This window comes from Rousettus aegyptiacus, unplaced genomic scaffold (assembly GCF_014176215.1).
Source record: "Rousettus aegyptiacus isolate mRouAeg1 unplaced genomic scaffold, mRouAeg1.p scaffold_m13_p_5, whole genome shotgun sequence".
Classification (NCBI taxonomy): domain Eukaryota; kingdom Metazoa; phylum Chordata; class Mammalia; order Chiroptera; family Pteropodidae; genus Rousettus; species Rousettus aegyptiacus.
This window is the reverse complement of record NW_023416308.1, coordinates 62,793,353-62,800,190: the sequence shown is the minus strand read 5'-3', so window position 1 is coordinate 62,800,190 and position 6,838 is coordinate 62,793,353.

The following is a 6,838-nucleotide window of genomic DNA, read 5'->3' as shown; positions in this document are numbered from 1 at the left end:
AAGTAAGGAAAGAAGTAAAGGCAGACTATAATATCAGCCAGAGATGAGTTTCACAAAAAATAAAATGACATGATGTGCTAGAGAATTACTTGGAGGACCAAGGTGCTATATTAGAGTAGCCAGAGAAAAGACTCTTTGAGAAACTCTGAGCTGAGCTCTGAATGACCAGGAACCAACCATCTGAGGATCTGGGGCAGAGAGAATACCAAGTGCAGGCATTGCCTTAAGGTGGAGCAAGGAAGACAGAGTAACAAGGGCTTGGTGACAAGAGAGCAGAGGTAGATAAATTCTAGGTGGTCAGCAAAGGCCAGATCATGTAGATGTGTTGCCCACAATAATAACTTTGGATTTTGTTTTAATGCAGACTTTTGAGCAGAGAGTGACATGATCTGACTTTAAAATTTTAAAGGCTCTCTTTGACTTCTATGTAAAAAATAAACTATATAGTCCAAGAGAAGAAGCAGAGGGACCAAATGGAGGCTATTGGCTATTGCAGAATCTCACTGAGAGTTAATACTACTTGAACTGGGTTATAGCTCTAGAGATAGAATACAATGAGTTATGTTTTAGAATAGAACTAACTGGACTTACTGATGGATTGGATGTGACAGTAAGTTTCACATAAAAGAACTCCCACAGAATTCCACTCAGATGTTAACGAAGGGATAATCTATATAGGCTTGAGCAAAGTTAGAGGAACCAGCAAAGAGGGTGCATAACCTAGAAATTATCAAGAGTGAGAAGCCGCTGCCCCCTATACATTTGAAAAGGCAAGAAGAAATAGTTAAAGCCCAGTTAAACCCAGAGTCATGCTACAGACTAGTCTTAGGAGGACAGTTACTGCCACAAGATGTGGCCCTGAGCACAAAGGAAGTAGAAGCAGGGAGTAAATGCTTTTTTTTCTTTCTTCCCTCACCCTCCATTCTCAAGCTGCTGCCTCCCCATAATCAAAACCAAACTGGAATTCAGACACCAAAGGAGCCTGTGTGATAATCTGAAGTGTCAGCCTCTCTCAAGATAGCACAGAGAAAAGTGGAAGATGCACCTGGGCGTGCAGAAATGGTAGGGCAAAAGAAAAACTAAAGCATACAAACACACAAATTGTTAAAAAGAAAGAAAATACAATTTGGAACCAAGTATAATACCAGCTTCAGGATTTTCACACAGGCTCAGCTCAGAGCCAGTGTCTAATTCACCTTCTTTCAGGCAAAATATTCAAGGATACAACCTGATTTCCTTCTCAAAGTAGCCTCTACCATCTACTCTTTTTATTCTCTCTCAGGTGGAAACCCCTCAGTGTGAGAAACACCTTGACTACAAATGATGAATTAATAGCCTCATAGTCTCTGAAGCAATATATACACCTCTTCTTCATTTGAAGAGTTTTAATGCCAAATGACTATGGGGAAACATACAGGGTATCATACAAAATAATTAGCACAGGGAAGTTATAACTCATAGTTCTAACTGCTATGGTCCTGGGCCCATGGTACCTGAATCCTTTGAGACTATAATCGGAAGGCGCACTGATGTCTCTGTCTTTTGCTTTTGTCTTCTGTCCCTGTCTCCTGATTCCACCTCAGATCAGCTAAATGTCTCTCTCTCTTCCATCCTAGAAAACACACATTTCCATGTTTTCATAGAATAATTTGACTAAGAAAAACCCACCTCACCTGACCAAAGAGCTGGAAAAACCAGTAGATGAGGTTTCCTCAACTACAACTGCTGGTAGTAGAAAGTTTTCATGATTCTCTCTGGGTCCTTACCTCTCTCCCTGTGTCGCCATCCTTATCTGAATCTGTATTTCACCCAACCACCCAACACTAAGCAGCTGTGCAAGCTCGGATAACAGTCTCTGAGGAGCTCCAGGTTTTCCACAGAATGTGATTGGCCTCATCATCTTACAGCCTGCCTCCACTTTGCTTTCTTATCATATCAGAGGCTCTGGATGCCTGTGTGCACAATAAATCAATGGCATTTTAAGCCTTCCCTGTGGTCTCAATTTCTATGCATCTTGGTGCAGCTTGCTGTGCTGATTATGTTTATGATTTAACCTAAATACTTAATGTATGTGAGTGCAAAAAAAAGTGGGAATTTTAATGAAAATATAACTTTTAGTTTAGCCTATTAGACAAGTGTCAATTTACCATGATGTCCTATTAGAGTGTAGGGCCTAGACTGTAAACTCACTGAAGACACAGATCATATCTGTCTTGAACACTACTGTATTCCTTAGAGCCCAGTCAATTGCCATACCTGGTACATAGTTAGTGTTTAATAAATATTTGTTGAATATTTAGTAGCAAACTGTTTTGCAAATGGCATTTTTTAAGCACCTCTCCTGACTGTATCACCCTAAGCATGCGTGTGCACGCACATACACACATACAAACACACCACGCACACATTTTCTTCATATTCATGTCCATAGGATACTCTCAATGATACATAAAGCCATTCTAGCTCAAGGCACCAATAAAGTTATCAGTGTAAGAAAGTAGAGAAAATTTCTTTAGAAGGACAAGACAACAAAGCTTTCCCCTGGTTATGGTACCAGGAATAGCACAGCCCCCATCCCTCTCTAGCTCTGTCTCTGTCAGTCCAGGGAGTCTGTGTTTGGAGAGCCCTTGACCATTTGCTTCCTCTCCATGATTTGAAAAGAAATTCATTTCAGTTTCTTTAGCTACCACCTTTGCTTCATCACATTTTCAATGAAGTAGGGCTTCTTCTCCCAAGAAATTCCAGACCCCCACAGTTTTTATTGAATATTCCATAGTAAATTTCTGTATGCCTTTGTTCCAATCTTCATGCCCCATACAGCCTTTCCTAAATCTCTTCCCTAACCCATGCCAAGGGCCATTCTGTATTTTTTTCTTCCTACCATTACCCCTAGCCCCATCCTCACCCTTCATATGGTACATGTGACCCCCATATAGAGATTATCTTCTTTTGCCACGTTTAACTATATATTTGTTTTATAATGACTATGCACTTCTTGAGGAAATGCTCTGTCTTTTCATCTTTATATTCCCTCTCACATATGTCACCTTCGATTAGAAATATGGTCTTCACTTTGATCTCAAAGCTGCTGTTTCTTTCCAGTTTTGATATGTCAAAATTATTATTTGAAGGAAAAATCTAAAAGTAGAAAAAAAAAATAAGTTGAGCCCATGAAAGCAAAACACCATCTGAGAAGTGTACTTTTAGGAATCTGGGTTAAATGCTATTTGAATCCTATGAACTGGAATTACTCTAAGAGTTCTTCCCCACCTTTCTCATGCGTTGGCCAGGCTTGGCCTGACACCACTAGTTTGCAAAATCAGCAGAGTGCCTGTCTGTGAGCAGCATGAGCACAGCAGGTTAGTTGATGGACAGAGATGGCAAAAATATATTAATAGTGCCTTCATATTGTGCCTTCATATAATGAATACAGCATTACACATATTGAGTGGTGAAGAAGGTGTTTGATAACACTTAGAAAAGAAAGAAGACAAGACAAACCTTGTGTCAAATATGTTGCTTAATGTGTAAGAATATTTCAGATCCATTGTTACAGTTGATCTTCAAAACAGCTCTGTGAAATAGGCTGGCTAATTATTATCCCCCATTTTATAGATGAGAATACTGAGGATCAATATTTTAATTATTTGCCTAAGGTCACGTAGCTATAAATGGTAGAGTCAAATCTCAAAACTTGGTCTCTTGAGTCCTGTATCTGAAACTATCACACAAGTTTCAAATATTTAGGGAAGATTTGACAGAGGAAACAAGATTTTTCTTAAAAAATTCTAATTCTCAGGTAATGCAAGTAGGTGAGGAGAGTGGGTATCACAGAAATGCTCTCCAGGGAAGAGAAGACTAAGATGTTTTTTATCATGAATTTTGAGGTTGGGCCTCTGAGATCCATGTTTAGTTTTTCAATGCCACTTAAAACCAGAATCGTTACCACCTGACTGCTTCCAAATTTCACCTGAACTGGAAATACTGTCTCTCTTTTTTAAACAATGATTTATTGAGTGTTACTATATGTTAGACACTAGGTATGTACTAATGAGCAAAACAACATGTCCATGCCCTTTTTGGCATGTGTGTATATGTATGTGTGTGTGTATGTATGTATGTATATATGTACGTATATGTGTATATATACATATATATTTCCTTTCAGTTACGAATGACCTTCAATATTATATTAGTTTCAGGTGTACAGCATAGTGGTTAGATATTTATATAATTTATGAAGTGATCTCCTCGATAAGTCTAGTTCCCACCTGGCACTATTCTAATAACTAGAGTTATTACAATATTATTGACTATATTCCCTGTGCTATACTTTACATTCCTGTGACCATTTTGTAACTACCAATTCGCACTGCAAACAAGATAGAAAAAGACTCATAGATGTAGAGAACAAACTGATGGATGCAAGAGGGGAGGGGATTTGGGGGCTGAGTAGCAAAAGGTAAAGGGATTAAGAACTAGAACTACTCTCGATAAACAAAAGCTGCCCTAGAACAATGAAAGGCTGCTTACAGCATTAACTAAAGTGCAGGTGCTCACAGAAGAGAAGCCCTGTTTTATCTAAGACCTCAGCAGTAGAGGCCAGCCAACCACTCTTTTATCTTTAATGCTCTAGTGCCATCACTCATCTGCTTCTACAAAACAACTGATAATTTATGCAGTTTCCTTATGGAAGCTCTTAAAGAATGTCTAATGTAAACCTGCACATTTTCAGGCTCTGCTACTCAGGAATGTAAATTATTTACTTATTTGTCTTTGATATGTTATTATATCTTATTACAAACAACTAGGATTTCCTGTAAGAGAAAATTGTACATCTTTCCTATGAAGATACATTTTAATAAAGTGTAAACATTTCCGACCCTCAATTATTTAGAGTTGTATAGGGAATACTTAAGATTCTATTCATGAAAAAGAACCTAGGCATGTATTCGTTGCCCAGGGGAATAGCAAACAGAGGCTTCAGATATGCATAGCTAGAGAGGTTTCCAGGTCTGAGACTGTGGGTTAATACAGAACATAGGCCCTCTACATACTCAGAAGACAGCCTGGCCGGCAGTCAAGGAAGGCAGCACACAAAGAGCTTTTAGCAGTGCCTGGTCCCAAGGACATTCATTTTCTGCTACTCCCACAGACATTATTTGCTTCTATAACCAAGCAGCACACCTTGCTCCCCTCCACCGGAGAAGGTGGCTGCTCCCCTAATGAGCTACCCATCCCTCTGCTCGTGGGCATAAAGACATTGCTTGCCTTTGGCCAGGTGCCTTTTCTTGTAGAACCAGGCATGCCTGAAGCTTCCCTGTCCCTTGAGTAATAACCAGCACGTCACACCTCTCTGGTCCTCCCTGGTAGTTTTTCTGGAATATTCGAGGTACAGGTTGCTGGTCTGGAGCTCCTGTGCTACAGAGACTAACTCTCTTCTTCAAATCTTCTAAAACTTCTAGCATTGAAAAATAGCTGTTATGTGTATGGATCTAAGATGAGGATGACAAAATTCCTCATGGTGTCAGAAAAATGATATTTACTAATCTGAAGGACAAAATAACTGGAAGTTGTTTGGACAGAATTCACATTCATTTGGGTGATAAACTATGAAAAGGAAAGCAAGAAGAGACTTTGAATTCAAAAAATTATGAAGAAAATGGTAGAGGTGACTTCAGCACTTTAAATTAATATTTAAACTGATCTCTGAATACCAGTAGGCCCATAAGAGAACCTACCATAATTCAAAGCTCTTAAGATGTAGAGTGGCCTAGGATTTGACATAGGCCATCTTGTGATTCGTCTGCCTTCACTCGTTCACTGGTAAGCATTAGGTAGGTTCTATGCAGAAGAGTTAGGGTAAACAATTGCCTGGGTATAGGAAAGCCCAGAACAAGCAAAGCAAAAAAATGAACTCTTACATTTGGGTGAAAAGTTGAGTATCTGGAGGGAGGTGTGGGAGTCAAAGCTGTAAAGGCAATTGGGGACTATATTAGGGATCCCCAAGACACCTTCGGTTTTAGCAGTTTGCTAGGACTAGCAGAACTCAGAAAAGTTGTTATTCTCATGATTTCAGTATATTACAATGAAGAAACAATACAGATTGAAATCAGCAAAGGTATCAAGTGCATAGAGCAGAATCCAGGAGAGATAAGGTATAAGCTCCCAGTTGCCCTGGAAATCCTAGAATGAGTACTTAATTCTCCCAACAACAGTATATTGGAAATTGCCAACCAGGGAAGCTCACTCAAGGCTTGATGTCCAAGGTTTTTATTGGGGGTCAGTCACACAGGCCTGGAGGGCCGATCTGTCAGAACTTACTCCATTTGCAGCCCTGTTAGAGGTCAAACTGATATAGCATGGCCAAACACACCCACCATAAATCATGTTGTTAGCCTAGACATCTGTCATGCCCCAAGGCCCCCGGGTATACAAAAACACTCTTAGTAGGCAGAATATCCCAAGAGCTTAGAGTACGGGTATCTCTAAGATACTGTCAAGACCTAGTCTTTTCTTTAGAATCCACAGGGTTTGAGCACTCCAAACCTTAGTTAACCCTTTAGTGCACAGAGACTATACCATGGAGGACTTCTTGGGAAGTCTCACAGACAGCTTCATCTAGCAGCAGTGTTTACAATGGTGAGAGGAGAAAAGAGCGGAAACTAGGAAACCAATTCCAAATGTGTTGTACTCATCCAAGTTAGATAATGAAGTATTGAAATTAGCGGGAGGACACAGGGGCATTTTTAAGCAGAGGAATTATATGACGAGATCTATGTAAAGTTTAGTCAGGCAGCAATGTGTAGAACTTCACTAAACCACCACGAATAGGAAA